This window comes from Ictidomys tridecemlineatus, chromosome 3 (genome assembly GCF_052094955.1).
Source record: "Ictidomys tridecemlineatus isolate mIctTri1 chromosome 3, mIctTri1.hap1, whole genome shotgun sequence".
NCBI lineage: Eukaryota > Metazoa > Chordata > Mammalia > Rodentia > Sciuridae > Ictidomys > Ictidomys tridecemlineatus.
Window position 1 is genome coordinate 106,855,319 of NC_135479.1, and position 25,287 is coordinate 106,880,605.

The 25,287-nt window shown below is 38.0% G+C and overlaps 1 long non-coding RNA gene across 2 annotated transcripts; it reads left to right on the top strand.

Moving 5' to 3' along the window:
* Window positions 1–4,677: 4,677 nt before the first annotated feature.
* LOC144376313 (uncharacterized) lies at window positions 4,678–18,297 on the top strand. Of its 2 annotated transcripts, none has more exons than XR_013436624.1 (4): window positions 4,678–6,036; window positions 12,280–13,387; window positions 14,425–14,594; window positions 16,082–18,297. It is a non-coding gene; the product is annotated as an uncharacterized LOC144376313 (long non-coding RNA). The 2 variants fall into 2 exon arrangements; XR_013436625.1 differs by having other exon boundaries at window positions 13,280–13,387.
* Window positions 18,298–25,287: the final 6,990 nt, after the last annotated feature.

Consider the following 25,287-nt stretch of genomic DNA (forward strand, 5'->3'; position numbering starts at 1 on the left):
TCCATATTGTGATTTTGGACACTTAGAAGCCTGATAGAAAGATAGTTTACTTTATATTCCTCTTACCACATGCCAAAGATAAATGCATCATAAAGAAAAAAGAAAGATAGGATGATTTGTTTTGAACATTCCACCAAACATTTTCATAAAGGATATAGTAGGTATTAAGAGGTTAGATGTTTTGAGGGTTAAACAGTCCACTACAGGAATTTGTCACCAAAGAAACTCAGAGAGAAGCACTTGACAAATTATATGTGGAGATGGCTAAACAAAATCAGTGTATTATAAAACTTTTCCTGTTGGCCACACTTGACCAAGATTAGGAAATCACAAAGTTGGGAATCAGCCTTCTTGTGCTCCTGCTTTGCTGTGAAACCTGGGAATGTAGTTAACCTCTGCTGATGTCTTATGTACCTCATCAGATTTAATAAACATCGTGACAAATGGGGGTGGGTATCTTAAAGATGGAAATTTATTCATCATCTATGTCACAGTCCTCTCCCATGCTTGAAACCATGGGTAAGTCTGTGCTCAGGCCACAAGTGAATAAAAGTAACAGGTCTATAGAATACCAAGAGGAACTAAAATTCAGCCTTCTGAATGCCTAATTTAAAAATCCTTGGACTGGGGTGTAGCTCAGTGGTAGACCACTTGCCTAGCATGTATGAGGCCTGGGTTTTATCCCTGGTATTGAGGGAAAGCACTCACTTATCATGGAAATATTCCTGGTTTCTCATATTTGAACATGGGAAAGCCCCAAACTCCTCAAACCCTATTGTTTGGTAAAGAAGTAGATACAGAAACAGCTGTTGTAGACACAAGGAGGGCATTTCATCACACCTGTAATGATGCAGGCAGACTGGCCGTGAGACTGGGTGAATTTCCCAGCTCCACCTGGGGCTTGACTCACCCAGTCTGCCTGCGACAACCTGTCTGTGGCATGTTTTGTTTTGCTAGATGGCCTCTCACTGGTTGAAAAGATGACTCCTCACTACTGAGACCTGTGTAGGCCTGCATATTGGCTTACTAAATGGAAGCTTTGCCTACTCTGGGGTCTTTCCTCACAATATGCATATTCTGAGTTAAATGCATTTCACACTGATGCTTGTGTTAGGAAGCATGAAGTAAGTCAATAACTGGCTTTCTTGTCTTTGTTTTACTACAGGAGAGAGCTATTTTATTTGGACTGTATTAAAAATTGACAGTACCTCATTAATATGCATAATTGTTATGTTTTTACCTGTTTAATTTTTTTTTTTTAAAAAAGAGGTAATAGTAATGATTGATTCCAGAAATGCTTTATGCTGCATTTTGGCTATTCCTTCTAGCTGTGCCCCTGCAGTAGTGACTATTAATCACTAATTCTAAACTCACATGAAGAGTATCAAACAATACCTATCACCAGAAATCTCAATGGAATTACCTTTGTCACCACTTCAGACTTTCTGTCTTTTCTGAATTGTTACCATAGGGTTGAAGTGTCTAGAAAACTTACTGGTTCACCTTTTGAGTGATTGACCTATCTTTACAGGTATTTTGAGGACACCTTGTAGATAGCTGTAAAGTGGTAAGTTTGTTGACTGGATTCATTCATTCATTCAACACGTTTATTAGGTATCTATTTTATCATGCTCTGTTTTAGCTATTGGAGATAGAGCAGTGAATAAAATAGAAGTTTTCTCTAATTTAACTGAAGAAAATAGTCAAAAACAAAGGAAATGGAGCAATTGGTTATTTGAGCATAAGAAATACATGGAAAAAATTAAGTCAAGGCAGAGGATGTTGGCTGCTACTTTGGGAAGGCAAGTAGGAAAACATCTCAATTACGCATATTGTTGTATGGGAAGGCCATACTGAAAAAGTGGAGTGAGAGGAAAGGCTTGATGAAAGGGAAGGAGTGAGCTTGTGTATCATGGAGAAAGATGTGATGCAGAGGGAGAAGTAGATACAGAGGCCCTGGGGGAGGAGATGCTTAGTGTGTTGTAAACATGTAGTGCATACTTCCTATATTCCAAGCACTGCCATAAAAACTTTACCTCCATTAGCTCATTTAATCTTCCATACATTCTTCATTACCCATTCACAAATGAAGAAATTGAGGCTGAGACAGGTTGCATAACTTGTAGAACCCAAGCAGCCTGACTCAAGTCTACTTAACCTCTCTACTTAGCTGCCTATGTCTAATCCCTTGGAGATGTGGAAGGCATTACTCATCTTATTGCACTGTGACACTTTGCTTTCAGGAGAAAATACTTTTCTGATTTTTATATTGACATGAGTTGTGCTTGTCTCGAGTAGCTGGTTCACTTTCAAACTTATAAACACTGTGATCTGTGACAATGATCACTGATCATGGTTTTTTGTTAGCTATTAAATATTTAAAGGCCCAATCATTTTGTTTTCTTTCTTACTTCATGTTTTTGTGTTTTATATACTATTATAACTACCTTAGATAATTTTGGAAATAAAAGAAATTACTAAATACTTAGTTTAGGGTTGGGAAGCAAGCTGCTCTGGCTCTAGGAAAATCCACCTTCCAGCTAGCCTGGCAGGACAAGGATTCTCATTTTCTGAATTTCCTCAGCCACAGATCTTCTCCCTTGCTCATATGTTTCCTTCTGGAGCTGTGGGGAGAGGAGAGAGGTAGGCTTTCTCTTGAAACCCCAGCCCTGGTAACTGTAAGTCCATATGACCATGTAGCACAGAGTTAAGAACATGGATTGAGACCCAACAAACTGTTCATGCCTTGAACACCATTTCCTGCTGGAGTCCAAGTCCTCAGCTGCTTCTTGTGTTAAATGAAGATAAAAAAAAAATATGTACCTCTTGGAGTCATGAAGATTAAGTAGGACAATATTCACATGTAAAGTGAAGCACATAGCTGATGCACATAAACACTACAGAAATCTTAGTTATTGTTACTATTTACCATTCTTAAAAACAAACAAACAAACAAACAAACACTGGGCTTGGCTGAGATTTGGCCATTCAAATGCCTGTGGGGTCTCTCTGTGGTACTGACCCCTCACACTTTGGCTCCCTATGTGGGTATGGCCTATTGGAAATAATATTAATAGTAAATAAAGCCAACAGCCAAGGAAAGGCTCCAAATTTCTAAAAGATTCTGTATGATCAGTGATGAGGCTTCACAGAGACATCCTGGAAGAGAACAGGGAGGAGAGAGCTGCTTCAGGCTCTACTTAGGCTTTATCAGCTGATCCCCTTCCCACAATGCTTTGCTTTTCAGTTGCTTGGGAATAGTCAGCTTCTCAGGAGATTTCTCAACTCCTCAACTTCTCAGCATTTCTTTTTTCCTGTATTTTAGGATTGCTTCAAGTTCTGCAAGAAGAAAATGATCCAGCTAAGTTTTTTAAGATAGCATACAAGTTAGATAACTTTTTTTTTCCCACTCTATTAATATAGTAAGTCACTGACCTTCATGGAGAGAGGTGGTGCTGGGAAGCATGTGGGTCCCTGGTTAGCAGCTGGATGATTCCAGGCTGATGGAACCTTGTTCAAGGCCAAAACTCCTCATCTACCATCACAGGGAAGATTGAGGAGCATGATGTGTGGGAAGGCTCCTAGCTTTCAGTGATGTTAATCTGATTCTTGGAAGCCTTTTCTTCAGTTATTTTACTTTCTGCCACATCATTAGAATTGCTGAATTATTCAGGATTTTTATAACTAGTTTGTAGATTAGCAAAGCCCTCTGCTAATGGCTTTCTCTCCTGCTGACTTTTTAAAAATTGCAATAAAACTGCCTATCAGCCTGTCAGTTATGAGAAATAGCAGATGATCCAACATCAATATTGCTGAATGCCTTCATAAAATGGTTTTATAAAAAATGACTTTGAAACTACATTTGAAACTTTACTTTTTAAAATGTTTATCTATGGGTGGATTATATCAACTGATAGTTTTATCATTTTTAAGGTTGATTTTTGGTGATCGTGAGATTATCACAAAAATGTGAAGACCAGAATAAAATCATTCATAATCCTACTAACAATAAATAATCATTAGTAACTTTTAATTTATTCCCTCTTGATATGTATAGTTCTTTATGACTTTTTCTATCTAAAAGTATATTATAAGCATTTACTTATATTACATTGAAATTCTTTTCATAATGGATGTACTGGAACCTACATAATCATCTTCCTAATTTAGACATTAAGATTCTTCTAATCTCCACAGGAAATATTTTTTGTAAGCCTTTGTCTGCATTTCTGATCAGTGCCTAAGGATAAATTCCTAAAAGTTAAATTATTGGATCAATCTCATGCATTCATTGCTGTGTAACAAACCACTTTAAAACTTACTGACACTTATTAATATTAAATATTGGCATTTTTAAAACTCTCTACTTATTTACTGTTAGGTAAAATATGAGATCTCATTGTCTTACTTTGAATTTGCTTATTAGTGAACTTGCCTATGCTTGATAGAGTTCATATATCTATGTGAATTGTCTATTCATTTTGGGGACTAATTTGTTCATGCTAAACGACCTTATAGAATTACATGAGTTATTTATGAATTACTTTAAGAGAATGTGCCATATTTGTTATATACATTCCCTTTCATTTTTGTCCCCTTTTCTCTCATTCATTTTGTGTGTGTTTGCATATTGGGAATTTAAACTCAGAGAAGCTTGTTTTTTTTTTTTTTTTTTTTTTCATTTTTCTTGGTTAAAAATAGAAAAACTTTCCTCTGGAGAAAAAAATTGACCCAACTATTTCCTTTTAAATTCACATGATTTTCATAAGAGAGTTGACTGCCATACATTGGCTCAAAATAATAATATACATTATATGTTGTAATAAACATTCAAGTCAATTTTTTAGTTTCACTCATCTAACACATCAACAGAAATCCAGAAAATAGTATGCTTTATTAATTACCTTCACTTTGCAGGGACTGAACACGAAAGAGTTTATCAGAACAGAGTATAGAAACAAAACTGTCATCATCTTCCATTTTCTTTTTGTACATTAGCTATCTGTTGGGCAAGTCTCAACTTTTCTGAAACCCAGCCTTCTTAACTGTAAAATGAAGCAAACCAGTGACTCAGGAGACTGTCAGGAGGATCACAAGTTCAAAGCCAGCCTCAGCAACTTAGTGAGACCTTGTCTCTACATAAAAGGGATGGGGGGATGTGGTTCAGTGTTTAAGCACCTCTAGGTCAATACCTGGTACCAAAAGTAAAATGAAGGAAAAGCAGGATGCCGTGGGGCTTTGAGAAGATGTTTGTGAGGGGCCCAGCATATATTGGTATGAAGTAGGCAACTAAGTTCTTCTAGTGAATCTAGAAAGGCCTTATTTCCAGACTATGAGTGTATGTTGTGGGAATGGCCTTCCACGAAGAGCTTTGGGTAATGCAGATGCTGTCATCCAGCTCATTTTAGAGTGTCCCTTGCACACAGATTGTTGTTTCTACAAAATGTATTGCATAATGAAACAAATTGGGTGCTATTGTTCCAGGGGCACATTGCTCTGGAACAGTAAGGTCAATGCTAGAGCAAACATTTGTGGGGCTACACTCTTTGAGAATCACCCCCACGGAGCTTCCTAGAGCAATCTGGTGTCCAATCTTAATACTCTGAGAGTTTCCTGCCAGTATTTTGCCTAATGTGGCAGTGGATAGTTTTCACAGGACTTTCATGTATTTTGTATTCTCTTATCTTCATAGCCACCATGGGAGACCAGCAGTTTTGATACTGTTTTGCTTTTCTGCATGAGTAAAGCCAAGGCTTGAATGGTTATGAATTGCCTAAAGTTTCCAAACTATTTAGTGGCAGGCTAGCACCACCACTGGCTCCTACAGTCTGTCCAGATTTTTTCTATAGGATTGTATGTTTCCTAAATTTCTATGAAGGATGTTGCCACACATGGCCCTAAGAAAAGGAGACATGCAAGATAATTTGTTTTGCTTCCTGTCTTGCATTAAAAAGGGGTAGCAGAACTTAGTCGTCACTATGGACTCTGGAGTCATCTGGAAGGATTGTCTACATTTGGATCCTGCCTCCATCACTGGTGAGTAGTATGCCCTTAAGCGAGTTCTTTATCCCCTCTGCCTCAGTTTATCATCTGTACAATAAGATAATATTAGTAGCTAACTCTTAGAAATGGTGGGGAATTAAATGAGATCATCTATGTAAAGCACTAGCACAAGGCCTGGTACCCAAACACTACCTGTTTAGCCTGTATCCTTACTTGGTGTGTTTTGAGAAACTGAAAAGCTTACCCACCTGCCTTCAAAATGTTCACTGGTTTCAGAAGGGCTTTGTCATTAGAGAATGGACTTCCATGGGAGAGGCCGTCCTTCTTAGGATTACCTACCACCACATCCCAGTTTATCAAATTAGACAGAACACAAGGCAAGTATTGATAGCTCTGAGATTAAAAAAAAAAATCACACACTAACCACCTATAACATTGTGGTGTACTCCCTGCCTATCTTATATAACCTTTAGAAATTCGAATCATATTGTATAAAGGCTTTTTGTAATTTGTTTTCTTTTCTTGACATTTGCATTGTCTTTGCATCTTTTTAGTAGTTCTAAAGGACCTGCTTTCATGGTTGCATTAGATTCCATAGGAACTGTTATTTATTACAAATTTGGTACGTGGGATAGTTTTATTTTCCTGTTATAAATAGCACCACAGCAAACGTGCTGTCATACAAACCTTTGAGATATTCTCTGATTATAGCCTTTAGAATGAATTCCTAGAGGTGGAATTACCAAATCAAGAGGGAATATTTGAAAAATATTGCTGAACTGCCTCCTAGAACTTTTTTGTCAATTTATTACTCCCTCCAACAGTACATCAGTGATTAAATCATTCACAGTGTTCCACATTTTCTCTAATCAAAAATTTCCTTCTACTTTTAACTCTAAATATGGTTCTAGATAGAACTTTTGCTTTAGATCTGCCCTACTCAGTTCCAACCATATATTTTATTGTTTTCTAAATGTCCTCCATGGATATTATCTCTAAGACTTACCATTATCTCTGGGAATGGCCTCTTCTTTTCTCATCTGAGTCATGTTATTAATTCAAGTCCCAACTAATCTGCTTGTCTTTCCTGGCTCTCTGGCAGACTACTCCACCCCTGAAATCCCTCGCCACTATGCTTCCTCTGTCAGTCACGTGACCCTCATTGCACATTGCCTTCTTTGTGAATTATCTTTTTATATATACCTGTGTTGTTTCCTGAAGAACTTGTATAGTACAGAATTATGCTTAAAAATTATTTGTATTGTTCACAACATAAACATGGCTTTAATATGTAACCATAATATAATATGTATATTCATGTATAATATATATAATAAAACTCTAATGAGAGATTGTAATGAGACCTTGAATCACCTTTTGGGTAACTAACCCTTCAGATCAAACCCTCTCCATTATTCTAGTCTCTGGTCAAAAAAGGTAACATTTTCAGACTCCTTCTAAACATCCAAGAGGCTTAGACTCCAACGTATTTGAACTTAAACCTCCAGTGTATTATGATTATCTAAGACATGATAGGGATTCTTTCCTACATGGCACTTTAGGTATAGCTGAATTCAATTTTAAATCATAAAATTGTTAAAAGAATAATCTGATAAGTGTCTAGAACCCAGGAATCAAGTCAATATGACAAAGGATGTATGTTCACTGAAATACCAAAAGTAAATATCAGTTTTAAAAGATATTCAACCTGAATGATGCAGGAAATCTAGATGCTGTTAGTGACCAGAAATGATAGCTCTTTCCAGAAATGCTGACATTGAACAAATGTTCAATAAGCTACATTATATAAATAATAAGTAACTATATAATGTAAATTATATAAATTATGTAAATTTTTATGTAGTGCTGAGGATCGAACCCAGTGCCCCGCGCATGCCAGGCGAGTGTATTACTGCTTGAGCCACAGCCCCAGCCCCAAAATTCTGTAATTTCATGTTGTCTTTAGATATAACAATTGCTTCTTCATCACTGGTCTTACATGATCTAATTAACATTCCTGGTGATCTTAGAAGACCAGGTACATGAGGGAGATCGTTTAAAATAACTTTTATAATATTTTAGAGTTTAGAGAGCACAGGTTACAGAATCCATCATCCTACCAGATCATGACCATGCTTTCAGATAGGCATTAAATGTATAAATAAATGATTGGAGACTGAGGGAGATGAAAAACTTGGTTTAAGTGACACAACCAGAAAGTAGGATCCTGGAGTCTCACAACTGGTTCTGTCCCCTTGTCTTCTGACACTTAGCTTATGCTTCCACTGCATAGTAGGAGTAGGTTTCAGGTTTGGAAGCCTTGCTCTGCTGCAGGGGACTTACACTTGCTGTTCTCTCTAGCTGGATTGTTCCTCTTGTTCTTGTCTCACTCCCTCACTTCCTTTACTTCTCTATGCAATTATTGCTTTGTTTGTGAGTTCTTCCCTGACTAGTACAATACTAATAACCACCTTCTCACACACACCAAGAATTTCCTCAGTTCCTTTTTTATTTTTGTTCCTCTTTTTATTTTCCTCAAAGCACTTATTAGTGTCTGATTATTTTATATACTAACATACAAGCTCCAGAAAGATAGGAAATTTTGTTGTCATCCTGCTATATTCCATACTTAGAGCAGTGGCTGGTACCTAGTACACTCTCAGTAAATATTTATAGAGTGCATATAAGTCATGAACAAATCCATATGCTTTCAAGCTTGAATTTTCAGCAGTTCAATTGGTGTTTATGTCAGTGTAGTCTGAACTGCCTGATTTTGAACTCTGAATTCTTTATTCATTCATTCATGCATTCATTCATTCACCTTGCCTTGTTTTTCTTCAATTCTTAAATGTCAACTGAAACTTTATATATTCATATATATATATATGTATGTATGTATATATGCACATACACATATGTGTGTATACATGTATACACACATACATTTACTTATTTATCATCCTCTTTCTAAAATAAGCTCCAAGAAGGCAGAATTTTTTTATCTGTCTGTAAAGTGCTCTGTCTTCACATTGAGAACAGTGGTACCTGGCTTAAAATAAGAGTTTATGAAGTATCTCTTATAAAATTATTAATAAGTACACAAACTTTTTAAAAATGTTGAACACCTGCTATATGCCTGGCACCATCTTTGTCTTTAGTCTCCTTAGGAAGAAAAACAAATCAACAGAAAATTGCTGTACAGATAAGATTTGCCTTGGGAGGTGGGATGGGGAAGAACACTGCTATAGGGACTCCTAACCCAGCTGTGAAGGGTCAAGGAGAACTTTGCAGGTGGGATTATCTTGAGCCAAGCCTGAAGCATGACAGCATATGCAAAGGCATTGGGCTGAGTAAGAACAGGTCCAACAGTTGGAAGGGCAAACATCTAGAGATGATGGGAGACTGGGACACAGGACTGGAGGAAAAAGGGCCATTGGAAGCTGGAAAGCAAAAGAGCTTAAATGTTGTACTGGGCTGCTGGATTTTTTTCTGAGACTAGTGGAGGATTCTTAGCAGGAATTGGACATGAGCAGATCCACTTTATCATTCCATGGCTAGTATTTGAGAGAAAGGATAAGGCAGCACAACTCAGTCCTTATATCAGATATACAAAGTCAGCAAATTTTAGGTTTGATATAACTAAGCTTCTCAGTTGGTTAAGCACAGGCATGAAATGAGGCTGTACTCCCCAATTAACCTCCAGTCTGTCTCGTGAAGAAATCCCATCACAAACCCAACCTTCAATAAAGGGAAGACTAAAATGCCCTGTGGCTCCATGGAGCCAGCTCTTGGTGAAGGTTGATTGAAATGCTTTCTCCCTGGTGTAAAAACAAAGTAAGTGAAGCTGTGAGAATCTAAACATCTTCATAAGCTGCCAATCCCCACTCTGACTCTAGAAAGTAAATAGGAAGATTAAAAATTCTCCTTTTCCTACTTCAGACATGCATACAATTTTAAATAATATAAATATTACATTTCTATTTGGAGGAGATATTTTTAAAACAATAAGATGTGTAAACAGAAAACAAAAGTAATAAGAGGAATTAACTTTTACCAGCTCTTCAGTTTCTTGAGACCCTGTGCTAGTTGTATCCGTACAGCCAACCCCATGAGTAGAATAGGGACAGAAATAGTATGGGGCCTGTGCAGGTCTGTGGAGCCAGAGAATCTGTATCTCTGAAATAAAACTTCCAGCACAGTGAGAAAAAGCTCTGTGAGCATGTGTCGACTCATCTCTACATGCAAAAAACACAAGGTTTACTCTATAACTACCATAATCAAGGCTGTGTGGTACTAAGTAGATTCACACAAATATGGCCAAGTAATTTTTTAAATTGGAGTGAAATTCACATAAAATTAAACATTTTAAAGTGAACAATTCAGTCACACTTTATGCATTCACAGTGTTGTACAATTACCATCTCTATCCAGTCCCAAACACTTTCATCACCCCAGGAAGAAATTCTACTTGTTCAGCAGTTGCTTCCCATTTCTCCCCTTCCCCTGTTCCTGCTAACCATAAACCTTTGCTCTGTCTCTATGCATTTACCTATTCTGGATATTCATATAAAAGAAATGGTACAATATTTCACTTTTTTGTCTGAATTCTTTCACTATGATTTACCTTTTAGCATATAGCATCTACCTTTTAGCATATATCATCTACCTTTTTAGCTTATATCAATACTTTTTTTTCCTTTTTATGGTCAAATAATATTGCATGGTATGCATATACCACAATTTGTTCATCCATTCATCTGTCAATGACCATCTGGGTTGCTTCTACCTTTTGGTGGTTGTGAACAGTATCACAAAGATATGTATAACTGTATTTTTTTGTATCTGTTTTAATTCTTGTTACTATAGACTGTCCATTTAATTTTTGATAAAGAAGCAAAGCAGGTAAATGGAAAAAAGATAATCTTTTCAACAAATGGTGCTGGAGCAATGGGGCACCCCCACTCAGAAAAATAAGCCATCTCTTAGCTCTGATACCTCATAACAAAATAAATTTTAAAAAACGTGGCTGTATAACCAATGTGATCCTGCAATATATACATGTGGAAAAATAAGATTACATACCACATTTGAATCAAATGTATGATATGTCAAGATCATTGTAATGTTTTGAGCAACTAATAAATTTTTTTTTAAAAAAAGATCAGAAAATAGATCATAGATTTAAATGTAAGATGTAAAACTATAAAATCTTTCAGAAGAAAACATGGTGGAAAATCATTTAGAAACAGGGCTAGGTGAAGAATTCTTAGACACAATACCTAAAGCACCATCCATAAAAGGAGAAGTTGATAAATGGGTCTTCATCAAAATTAAAAACTTTGTGCTACAAAAGACCCTGTTCAAAGCATGAAAAGACAAGCCAAAGTCTAAGAGAAAGCATTTATAAACCACACATTTGACAAAAGTCTTCTATCTAGAATATACAAAGAACTCTCACACTCAACCACAAAAAAACCAAACAGTATGCTAAGTGAAGTAAGCCAATCCTCAAAAACCAAAGGCTGAATGTTTTCTCTGATAAGTGGATGCTGATCCATAACAGGGATTGGGGGGATGGGAAAAATGGAGGAACTTTGATTGGGCAAAGGTGAGGGAAGGGTGGGGAGGGTGCCCGGAGGCAGGAAAGATGGTGGAATGAGATGGACATCATTAACCTAGGTACACATATGACTGCACATATGGTGCAATGCTATATCATGCACAACCAGAGAAATGAAAAGTTGTGCTACAATTGTATACAATGAATCAAAATGCATTCTGCTGTCATATATACCTAATTAAATTAAATAATAAAAAATTCAATTTGGAAAATGGGCAAAATACTTAAACAGATATTTCACAAAAGAGGATATACAGATGGCCAATGTACATGTGAAAAGTTGTTCAGCATCATTAGCCAGTAGGGAAATGGTAATTAAAAAACAGGCCACTATTCTCTTGTCAGATGAGCTATAATCGTGACAATTCTAAATTCTCTTCAAATGCTGGAGAGAATGCAGAGAAAACAGATTTCTCATATTACTGGGAATGTCAAGTGGCACAGTCACTCTGGAAAGATTGTTTGGCAGTTTCTTATAGAACTAATCATATACTCACCATAGTTATCCAACAACTGTACTCTTGGGCACTTATTCCAGAGAAATGAAAATTTAAGTTCACACAAACATGTATAGGTGAATGTTTATAGCAGCTTTATTTGTAATAGCTAAAAACTGGAAGTAGCCAAACTAATGCTTCTATCCAAATACCTTTCAGTAATAAAGAAGAATGAACTATTGATATATGCAACAACCTGGATGAATCTCAAGGTCAGTATGTGGAGTGAAAAAAAGCCAGGCTCCAAAGATTATATATTGTATAATTCTATTGCATAACATTCTCAAAATGACAATACTATAGAGACACAATAGATTAGTGATTGCAATAAGGCAGCTGGACATGGTGTCATACACCTATAATCCCACATATCAGGGAGATTAGGTAGGAGGATTTCAAGATTGAGGCCAGCCTGGGCAACTTAATAAAACCCTGTCTCAAAGATAAAATTGAAAAAGGGTTGGGGATGTAGCTTAATAGTGGAGCATTTGCCTAGTACATTACATGGTCCTGGGATCAATCCCTAGTATCATACCTACACCCACACACTAAATAAATTACTTAATAGTCAGAGACAGGCATAGGGATTTGTTGTAAGCATGAGGAGGTTTTTTTATGGTAATAGAAGAGTTCTGAAGAGTTCTGAATCTTTATTGTAGTGATAGCTATATAAATATGAATATGATGCTATGGTTTAGATCTTAAATGTCTCCCAATGATTTAAAGGTTTAGTTCTCAGCGTGGCACTTTGAGAGATGATAAGATTTGGGGTCTAGTGGGAGGTCTTCTTGTCAACAGGGGCATGCCCTGGGAGGGATTATGAGACCCCAGTTTCTTCCTTGCCCCCGCTTTTTTCTACTTCTCAGCCATGAAGTGAGCAGCTTTGTGCTACTATGTGCTCCCCACCATGATGTGCTGCCTTGCCATAGGGCCAAAAGCACCATGAACTAAAACTATAAACCAAAATAAACTTTCTTTTCTTTATAAGTTGATTATCTCAGGTATTTTGTTATAGCAACAGAAGGTTGACTAACAAGATAAATCTGCATAGAACTGTATATACACCCATATATGAGGGCATGTAGAAACCAGTGAAAATTGAATAGTCTTTTGGTATAACATTATGTTGATATCAGTTTCCTTTTTTTTTATATTGTAGTAAGATGTTGCCATTAGGGGAAGCTGGACAAAAGATACGATGACTATACACTATTTTGCAACTTCCTACAAATCTCTATTTCAGAATAAAAAAATTAAAAATTAAGTGGTGAGTAAAAATGCTCAAGAAAATACTAATAAATATATGTCTTTTATCAATAATTTGAATAAATACAATAATGACTTTGAAAAAATGTGTGATATTAGGCCTTGTTGAGTGTTGTTGTGAGTAAGAAGCAGCTCTTGCTCTTTGGGTGTTTGAGAGTGGTGGGGAAGATAGTTTAATAAATAGAATCAACCACCTGTAATGACTGAGTAAAATAAATTAAGCAAATTCATGCAAAGTGCACAGGAGTTTAGAGGAAGGAGATTTTAAAGTAGTATTAATAACTGGCTCACCCCTTGGAGGAGGTGGCCTCTGAAGTGAACTCTGAAAAGATGGATTTGATTCTGAAAGTACAAAAGAGAGTATAAGGAAGTTTTCTATGAACATCTTAGAATTTCTTTTTAGTGAGTATTTTCTTAATCAAACTTCTGCTTTTCCCTAAAGCTTTTTCTTTCATGCCTTTAGCCTCTGAAGTTGGCTGTGTTTATATTTGGTAAAATGGACCATAGGGACTGGCTTGAAATGTGCTTGTTTTGAAGTTAAAAGAAAGTTTAGAGTCACTTCACAATTCTTCTAAGGGAGGTTCTCTGTGGAATATAGGAGAGTTTTACTTAAAGTCCTGGGTCCTACTGTCATTCTCAGGGAGGTACTAAGTTGAAATCATGATAAAGTTTGAAATAATGCAAAAATGAGAATATTTCTTCTCAGTATTTTTTTTTTCTGGAAAAACCTGAAAAATGAATTGAAATGGAAAACCAGGAACAGCTGATAGTAAAGAATATTGCCTCAGGTAGGAACACAACAAACCACTTGCAGTTAATGGAGTCTTGATTCTGAATTTTCTTGCAATTACTTATTGGGTTCCAGTCCAGAGGAACCAAATCAAAGAGAAACTAAGTGCAAGATATAAGTAGACCCCCAACACAGGCGATTCCAACATTTATTGCAATGAGCGACTTACATTTTGCTTGGTCCGGCCTTACTTTATCAGCAACTGTTAACCATATGATTAACTAATGACATTTTACTCTATCTTACAGACACTAATTGATACTTTAGGAGAAGACTGAAATAACCCATAACTATCTATGGAGACAAGATGTCCTTACTGAGCCAACATTAGATGATACATTCAATTACAGAAAGAATCCCAGACATTTAGCCTAAAGGATCCCTGAAGATTGCCTTATTTAACAACCTCATTTCATAGGTGAGGAAACAGACCAGAAGAAAATGCTCCTTCAGAGAATAAGTTGTTTTCAAGATGTTCATTCATTCATTCATTCATTCATTCATTCATTCATTCATTCATTCATTCATTCATTGTCTGTCCACTCCTTTGTGAGCCAGACATTGTTCTGAGTACTAGGGATATAGGAACTTGCTCCCAGGGAGCTTACATATGGATGTGTGTGTGGAGGAGGGACCAGAAAATCAAAAGAAAACAGATTAATTGGCAATTTCATCATAGTGGTAAGTGCTATAAGAAAAAAAGACCAAGGTGGGGAACTCTTTGGGAGGAAGGAAGGCTCAGGCAAGATTTTATCCAAGGAGATAATATTTAAGCTAAGGCCTAAATGATAAAAAAGGAACCACCTGTGTTAAGATTCTGTGGGAGATTGTTACTGGGGGAGGAAGAGCCAACGCCCCGAGGCAGGAAGGAGACTGATGGGGTCAAAGTGGAAAACACCCCCATGTATAGGGAGGGAAGTGTGCTGTTAGGTGGAGCTCTCAGCAGGGCTGGGATCCTGCTGGTCTCCAGGGCTGAGGGGAAGACTTTGGGGGCCATTGAAGGTTTAAACAGAGAAGATGAAATATCTGATTTGTATTAAAAAAAATACTTTGTTTAGTGTGACATGAAATGGTGTATCGAGAGGCAAAAATAGAAGCAAAGAGGTTAGTTATGAGGCCCCTGTATTCAGGCCACGCAAGAAGGAATTGACCTAGAATAGGGCAAAAGTAAGCAAGAGAAGGGAATGGATTTAGTATGTATTTTGAAGACAGCACTGTCAGAGCTGTGCTTGGATTGGATGTGGGGTAAAGGCAAATGAAAGCAGGATCAGAAGGACTGAGGCTTATTGCTGTTTATGTCAGACCATTTCCTGAAACGGGGAAGTCTTGAGAGGAGTAGGTTCAGGAGATCAGAACAAACAAGAGAAGACCATAAATGAAGGCCTCCCTCAGCAACTGACAGTTAAGGTGAGATCATTTCAGATAAAGGAAACCACAGGTGCAAACCCTGAAGAAAGGAAATAGTTTGGCAGAAACTATTCACAAGACAGAAGGAGCTGAATGGAATCATTGTGGCTGCAGGTCAGGGAGTGAGGTCATCCAAGAGTGGTTTCCATTTTTCACACTATAACTTAGATGTGCATAAAGAAATATTGAAAAAAATATATATATATGATTCCGATTTTCCAATGGGAGAAGTAAGAAAAAAGGAACCAGGATTTTATACCTGCCAGTTAATTCATCACGTCCATATGACTCTATCTCCTCTGTTCTTCCCTGGCTCTTCACAGCTTTCAGGCCTCAAGATAAATGTCAACTCTGTTTACTGCTCTATTAGAATGGCTCTTCTGTTTTTCCTGATCTCAAAATATCATTTCTAATAAATTATTCTTTACCCTATTCATACTCTCTCAAAATTGTTTCTCTTCAGACTTTTTATTTACCTTGGTTCCTTTTTTTCTTTAGATTATTTTCAGATTTTACCAAGGACTCATCTCTGTCTGAGCCGTGGCTGTTAACTCAGGGAAACAGACCAGATGAGGGGCAACGGGGCGTGAAGAAAAGATAAACAGACACCCGTGGAGAATAAAAGGTGGGGCCAGGTGGTTCAGCTAAACTGATGGAGACTGACCCAAAGCTAGCTCAACACGTTTACTATATAGGTTTCATCAAAAGGTTATTTGTGGGAAAGTTTCAGCAAAGCAGGCAATATGAAGGATTCAGGACTGGTGAGACATTAGGGTCATCTTGTTTTGCTCAGAATCCTCTATCCCTGGGAAATGGTGTCTGAACTCAATGCCTTGACTGATAACTGCTGCGTGCCTTTGGACGTAACCTCCCCTGCCACATCACCATAGCAAGTATCACCATAGCAACTGGGCCACCTTGACCTGTACCTCTGCACAAGCAGTTCCCAGTGCAACACAGCCACAAGATATTCAGAGGTCATAATTCAAATCACTATTCTCCACAAGATTTTGTTTTTCTTCACCTTCTTTTCTCCACAATTCAGAGGTCATAATTCAAATCACTATTCTCCACAAGATTTTGTTTTTCTTCACCTTCTTTTCTCCACAATGGTATTTGGAGGCTCACATGACCTCAAGGAGGCAGGGTAGAGTGGCCCAGTTGGTTGTTGGAACTGCTCTCTGGTTCCATGGTGATTCTCCTCATCAGTCTACTCAGGCATTGGGGTTCAGGGCAATTTGCTGTCCTTCCTCTGGAGAGCTCTGTATGTTCTCTGGACTCAGTTGACCTGTAGGTCCTTCCTAGAGATTTCTCCCTTCCTGAGTTTTTTCTGGTGCCAGTGTTTTTCTCCTGAGGTAAGTGAGAGCCCTTGTACTCTCACTTAAAATTCTTAAGGGTCACCTCACTAACACTGTATGGAGCCTTTGCCATAGAAACATTATTTTATTACATCCTTCATTAGGCAGGCAGGAACCCCGAAGTGCCTTCCATATCATTTGAGAACCAAAGAAGCTCTGGATAACTAAACCCTGTTACTATCTACCTGGACTGTGCTACTCATTTTTACTTTGCTGTGGTTCACTTACTGTTTCCACCCACAGGGATCCAACCTGACATGACTACAACCATCTTGGTCATAACCTCCCTCTTGCATACTGGGTGACCATGACAAGCATTCCACACCCTGTATGATAAACAAGGACATGAAGATAGTCAGCTGAGCCTTTCATGTTGGCCACTGATGCCTGGACAATTTCTTAACAGATATTTAATGTATTAATAGTTTCCAAGAAAGCCCAGGTACATTCTGGTTGGCCATGGCCCAGCTTTATCTAGCTTAGCATATATACCCCTTCTGTCTTGGGGTCTGGGAATCTACTTGTCTTGCTACTGTGTGAGACATGTGTCTGTCAGCTTCTAATTAATTGCACTTTATGCAATCCTGAATTTTCTTTTGGCACCTGCCTTTGGCAGCTGGTTTTCCTATATAGGTTTTTTTCCCCCCTGAATCTACACTCTACATGATGATATTATCCCAGGAAGTAAACCAGAACTGGCAACATTTACTTTTGTCTTGACCCTTGTCCTGCCTGACACCAGCCCCTCTGATCTTATGGGTCTAAGGAATGATCTATAACACATAGACATCTGACAACTTGTTTTCCCTCCCTCACTTCTTTTCCTGGAAAACTCATGGAGCTGGAAGGGGAAGGTGCCCCTCTTCCTCCTGTCAGTGGTTTTGAAACAAAGTCTACAAATTATTTGATACTCTTTCCCAAAATGGGTGTATTCTATGTCACTTTCCATGACTCTGGGTGGGCATTTGTGAGTCCTTCATAAAAAGAATATGGCAGAAGCAATGCTTTGTAAGCTGAGGCTACACTAGGAAAGGCTGGGTCACTTCTGGTTCCTCTGAAGTCTCAGGCCATTAGACCACCACATGAGGAGTCATTTGGAGAGAGAGGAACAGAGACCTAAAAAGCTTATGTCATTGTCTTTTCAAGTATGTCCATCGCAGGTATTGACATGTACTTAGAAGCCCTCAAGATGATTCCAGTCATGGCTGAGACCTTAAGCGACACTCAGAGTGACACCCTCCTAGCTGAGCCATTCTGCACCCAGATTTATGAGCAAACTAAATGCTTGCTCTTGTTTTTGTCAGTGTTTTAGGGTGATTTGTTAATAAATGACTTGAACACAGATTTGTCCTCACATTCTTACTACTCTGTGTCCTGTGTTCGGTTATCACCATACTATATAGATCATTATTAAACCTCTAAGAAGGGTGACCAACATCCTGATTTGCCTGGGAGTTCTTGGAGTATGGGACTTTCAGTGATGAAACTGGGAGAATCTTGGGAAAATTGAGATAAATTGGTCATCTACCTCCAAGATTTGCTTTTTCTATAAAAAGATGATTGAAAGAAGTCAGAGATTTTAGAATTATTGCTTCACTCTGAAGTTTAAAAAGAGGCATCCTTGAGCAAGGAGTCTGGCTCTTTTTTTTTTTTTTTTTTCTTTTTTCTTTTGATACTAGGGATTGAACTCAGGGGCACTTGACCATTAAGCCACACCCCCCAGCTCTGTTTTGTATTTTATTTGGAGATAGGGTCTCACTGAGTTGCTTAGCACCTTGCTTTTGCCCAGGCTGGCTTTTGAACTTGTGGTCCTCCTGTCTCAGCCTCCCGAGCCCCTGGGATTACAGGTGTGCACCACAACACCTGGCAAGGCTATCTCTTTATTTTAGGTGATACCTTCCCTTCTAAAGGGATGGATGCTATAGTCTATGAATAGGCCACCATGAGGCAAAGAATATTATAGGACATTAAAATGTTGGGGTGCAGCGGAGCGGTGGAGGGGAGAAACCACACAAGAGACTCACTTCATGCAATTGCAAGGGGGAAGTTTATTGAGGATCCTGTTCCAGCGCGCTGGGACTCTGTGCTCACTCAAGAAGGGAGAGCGGCTCAGAGCCCAGAGCAGAGTTCAAGCGGAGTTTAAGTACACTTTTCGGAGAGGGTGGGGGGCTTTGCATACATCAGAACAAATTATCATGAGGCGCGGGAAAATTGAACAACAATTCTGAAACATGATTAGTACATATATCGGCGGGAACAATCAGGGAAGGAATGATTGGTGTTCCTAGGTGGGGTACACATTCAAACTGATTGGTTTGGACCCTGAATATCTACGTGACAAACTGCACAGGGTCTTGAATGCTTACGTGAGGAGTTGCACAGGACCCCAGTCCATAAATCACTAAATGGTCAGTAGGGCCTTGTCCTAACTGCCTCAGGAATTTAACCCATGCTTTGCAGTTTTAGAAGCAGGTTTACAAGCCTGGTCCTTTACACTTTAATTCAGGCTCTGCGGCTTAGAATCAGCTTGGAAATTTTACCTTTACAAAAATATTTCAAAAATATTTCATAACATACCGATGGGGAAATTTGATCCAGAAAGGGTCACTGACTTGCCCAAGAACATATAGAAATAAGGCCATAATTTGGGATGAAGACTTTAGAACTTCCATCCAGGACTCTTTACTTCCCTAAATGTCATTTCCAGTCTTTACCAATATTTACCATGTGCATATAGACCCATGGAGAGACATTTTTGCTAATGGATAGTTTACCATCTTTCCCTATAGGCATCACAGATTATGACTAAAATCTAATCTCAACTCTGACTGGCCAAACCAAGAACAGGATAATACATCTTGCTTAAAATACAACTCCAAAACAAAATGCAAGTCTATTTTGAAATGGACTGTTTGCAATTTTGTTATAAATGTAGGTTCTGGTGTTGCATCCTAGAAACCCACTTAACTTTGGCTGCAGATTTTAGGGCTCTTCAGAGAACTGAAGAACAGGAGGCTTTAATGAGCAGCAGGGCTGGTATGGACAAATGATCCTTTCTAAGTGTGTCTCCTGGCAAAGACTCACCCTCCCCCCCAGGCTTTGGCTAATGAATGGGAGGTTGGGAACTGGGTGAGTAAGAGGGATGGTGGAGGAGAAATTTATTATGAAGTCTGATTTGGCAGGAAACTCTTCTACTACCTGCTTGCATCACCTCTGTTCAGAAAGTGGATATAGTATGTTTCAGTGTAGGCTATGTGCACCTAACAACTAAAATAGAGCATTTATCAAAGAAGGCAAACTGCTCACTGATATAACTCCAGTGCCCTGGCTATCCAAAAGCCAGGCCCATCCTTTCCAAGGGAGCCAGAAGGAAACTGTCTGACCAACACAGCCAATATGGTGATGGATCCATTAGTCACACCCTGATTAGATTCAGCTGACAAGTGAGCAGTCCTGGAGTTGCATTTTCTATTGTGATTACAAGAACAGTCCCTATAATTTTGCATGACAGTAGGACTCATCCATGGAAAACTTTTTAAATAAAAGGTTAAAAAAATAATAATGAGCTAAAGCTTTGTGGGGTAGAAGCTTTAAACTTGGCTTTTCTTTTGTTTCCTCCTTCCCTTTCACTTAAGATAAAGTCTAATTTTACTTCCATGTGGGAATATGGTTGGGAGAAAAGCAGACTATCTTCCTGGTTTGGGGAGCCTAGGTTGGGAGGGCATGGCCTAGAAAGTATATAAACAACATATTGGCTCGAAAACCAAAAGCAAAAAAGATTTCTCTGAGAAAAGAGAAAGATTTCCCAGGGCTAGAAGGAGGGAACATGAGAACAGAGTTCCAAGGTCTCACAGCAGAGAAACATGCCCTGAATCTTTCAATACTCCTTCAAATCCTTCAACACCAGTTACTGCTCTCAGAGAAATAAACAAATAGATAAAGATTATTGTCTTTGTGGAGTTTACATTTTTAATGAGTATTAAAACATGATTTTTATTTGCAGACACAATTCTAAATTCTTGACATCTATTTTCTTCTCATATCAACCCCTTGAGAGATAATATGTCTCCAGCTTAAAAATGAAGAAAATATGACATAAATAGTTTACATATTTTTTCTCATCACACAGTTAGTAAGATAAGCTGACTACATTTCCTTTAACTATGGTACACTTAGCTTAATTCCTAGGCAGGGATCTGGTAAGGAAGTAAGACTCCCCAGATACATGAAGGTAGTGGAAAGATCCTGAAGTTCTAGAGGCCTCTATCTGGGATGATGGCTGTCACAGCTGTCTACCCATGATGCTTTGCACTGCCTGAGATTCTGGAACTATTGGCTTAAACAGAGGGACAGAGGACCCAGAGGCCCTGGGCTGTGTTTCCTCCCTGCCCAACAGGATAGAAGCTCACAATAGAAATAAGCTGTTAAAAGAATAAACATGATAACATGCAAAGAATTTTAAAATAATGAAGAGATAAAATATTTTTTGCAACTCTTAACTTTTTGGGGGGATAAGATCCAGCTGCAGAGAGGGCTATAAATGGCTAATGGGAGGAGTTAAAAATCCTATTCTCCCTCTTACCTCTCTCCCCCTAGATCATTGTAAAGGAGGACCTAGGATTTCAAGTTCGATATAGATAGAAGTTTAATCATGACAGAATGTTCATCCATTTTTGCAAAACATTGAGTTATTAGAATTCTATGTGGTTCTGTGTGACTACCAACATTCTATTTAAAAAAATAAGTGCACAATGTGCAAATATAATGACTCTATAATTAGTACAGATTACATAGTCACCTCATTAAACACCAAAATCGATAGCAGAGTGTAAATTCTGTACCTAGAGTTAGTGCCCTCAATTACCTTCTCCGGGAGAAGGATTTCAAATCTGCCCTACTTGTTATAATATAATCATGAAACTCAGTAGTTGCACAATAAGGTCTCATCCATACAGGTGAAGGTTTGTTCAATTTCTCTCTGTTAAGAAGAAAAGAAAAAGAAAAAAAATTAAAAGTCACTAGTAATTCAGTGGCTTTTAAAGCCACCTTTTCTAAGGTGCCAGTTTTCCTTGAATCACTTTTGAAAATTCATCCAGGTGCTCTAAACTCTTATTTTTTTTTTTATCAAGTGGATTACCACAAACAACATATTCTGAGTCAGTTTGTCTCATTCTTTTAAAAATTGTTCTCTCTGGACTGTGGTTGAATAGCATGCTTTCTTTTTTTCTTAAGGTCTTAAGAACATCTCGATAAAACTGCTCTTTGAAGACATTAATTGTTATGTTTTGAGTTCTCCCTTACTGTGAGAATCCAAGTATTTTGTTTCTCCTCGAATTTATGGGTAGACACATTGGTTTCTTTAAAGGCAAACAGTGTGAACCTATGGTAAGTAACCTAAGTAACCTTCACTTACTACTCATCCACTGAAAACTCAGGTCCTGGAAACTAGGCTTTCTTCTCTCAGCACTCATGCCACCCTGGATCAGTGCTTTTCAATTTCTTTATTTCCTGTTCACCATTTTAGCACAAGTGCTGAGTGGATGTCCTGCTTTTCCTCACACGTGCCTACATAGAAACCCACACTCTCTGCATCATCTCATCTCTGCCCGCTGAATGAGTCTAAGGCATACAGTGGTTCCCAGAGGTAGAACAAAGAACTCATATTAATCCCTCATTGCTGCTTTAATACATTTTCACACACTTAGTGACTTAACACCATATAAACTTGATCTTTTCCAGTTCTGAAAGTCAGAAGTCCAAAATGAGTTTCACTGGAATAAATATTATCATGACTGGTTCTTTCTGAAGGCTCTGTGAGAAGAATACGTTTCTTCACCTCTTTAATTTTCTAGTGGTGGCTTGTATTTATTGGCTAGTGGCCACTTCCTTCATCTTTAAAACATATCATTCCCAATCTCTGCTTCTGACATCGTGTTGCCTCTCTCTAACTCTGAGTCTTCTGCGTCCCTCTTATAATGACTATTGTGAGTACATTGTGCCCACCTGGATAAGCTAGAATCATCCCAGTTCAAGGTTCTTGATTTCATCATATCTACAAAGTTCTTTTTGCCACGTAAGGAAATATATTCACAGGTCCTGGGATTAAGAGGTGGATATATTTGGGGAACCGTGAAAGTCAAGAGTGAGCCTGGAAAACTAGAAATCCCTTTGCACTTCCAAGGCAAACTGTCTTAGGCAGTTTGGGCTGTTCTAACCAAATACCTTGGACTGGGTAATCTAAAAACAATAGAAATGTATTGCTCGAAAGTCTGGAGACTGAAAAATGGAAGATCAAGATGCCAATAAATGTGGTGTCTGGTGAGAGCCTTTTCCTCATAGTGCCATCATTGCACTGTGTCCTCACATGGTAAAAGAGGCCAATGTGATCATTCAAGCCTTTTATTTTTCTTTCTTCCTTTCTTTCTTTCTTTCTTTCTTTCTTTCTTTCTTTCTTTCTTTTAATATTTCTAGTTGTGGGTGGACACAATACCTTTATTTATTTTTATGTGGTGCTGAGGATAGAACCCAGTGCCTCATGCATGCTAGGCAAGTGCTGTACCACTGAGCCACAATCCCAGTCAGTCAAACCTTTTTTTGTTATTTTTTAAAATAAGGGCACTAATCCTGTTATGGGCAAGAGCCCTCATTAGCTAATCACTTCTCCAAAGCCCAATCTCTTAATGGGAATACATTAGGGATTAGATACCAACAGTTGAATTTTGGAGACACACAAACATTCAGAACACAGGGCTGGGGATGTTCAGCAGGCTTCTCTCAGTGAAAACACTGCTCTGTGCTCTGCATCTTCAGCAGCTCTCATGTCCATGGTGAAGTAATGATAGCCCAATGGACTGGCCTTCTTGGCTTCCCTTCAGAATTGAGCAATGCTGCTTCTAGCTTCTTTCTCAGTGTGGGTTCACATTCACCCTTCCCAAGGGAAGGGCTGTGGCTGGATGGGTTTGTCACCATCCATCAGGAAGGCCCCTCACAGGGCACTGCTGAGTTCTTTTGATCAAATTCCCCCAAGGCAAATTGATTCAAATGTCACTTAGTGATACAATCTTCAAAGAACAGGCTGTGTAAACTAGTCTAGAATAAGATACCATGTCCTATGTTTTATGTTTTATATCATCCAGAATATGTTCTTATTCTTGATGTATATATCTAGCCATGTCAAATTTAAAGAATTTTGGACCTTCAAATACCCTGAATATAATATTACTCCTATAAGAGGAAACAAAGTTTTATACAAATTGAGGGTGTTCTGGGTATCTGTGCATGGAGACCCTGTGTGCTACTCTGGACTCCAGTAAGGGTTCCTACAATATCCAGTGCAGGTTGCCATCACTGAACTTAATTTGTGCCTTGGTCATCATTTATATATCAGTCTATCCCACTGAATGAAGCATTCTTTAGGCCATTTTAATAGCTTGCTGTCTGAGGCCTTGCAAGTCCTTTGCAAATATTTGTTAAATAGATTCATTTATTGAAGGGGGAACTAAGGTGGTTTATTTTTTCACAGGATGAAAACTTTGTACTAGATTTTTTTTTGTTGTTCTTCTTTTCCTGAGTGTGCGAGAAAATTTCAAGCCAAAATTTTATGCTCTGTGACAATAACTATTTTATCCCAATTCTAAAAGATTTTTGACCTCTGTTTTTATTTTCTTTTCATTAACCTGACTCTATTTTCATTATAAATGATTTCAAATGCTTTTTGGAACTACAAATGATATAAATTATAAATAAATATACTTGGCAAACTTTGACTCATCTTTGATTTATGTTGAAAGAAGATTCACTCAATGCCTTTTATCATAGTGCATCTAATAACCATGATGGCAGGATTAAGAAAAAGTAGCAATTGCAATCAGATAAACACATTATGCTTTTGAATAGAAAAGGCAAATAGGGATTATTCAAAGAGTTGACTGCAGATGTATAAACCATAAACAAATAATGTTTACATGGGGACAGTTACTGAAGCTGACTTGACATTGGTATAAAGCAGTGGGAAGAACCATACGTTGTGTAGGAAAAAATCATTTTATTCTTAGTTATTATATGTTGCTTTTTCTTGCTTTTTTTGATACTTCAGAGAAAGATAAAAAGACATTGAAAATCCAAAGAATTTCTCAAAGGAAAAAGAATATTATAAGCCTGGTGAAAAAGCAACACAGTAGTACAATTATGAGGAAGGCAGATGTAAGATACAGTAGCCAGGTCAGAAAGCGTAGTCTGAAGGGCATGCCTTTATCACATGAGAGAAAAACAGTATTAGATCTGAGATTGGGAATGGTTGCCTTGGATAGCTGCAGTGACATAAATCATTAGGAATATTATTTTGTG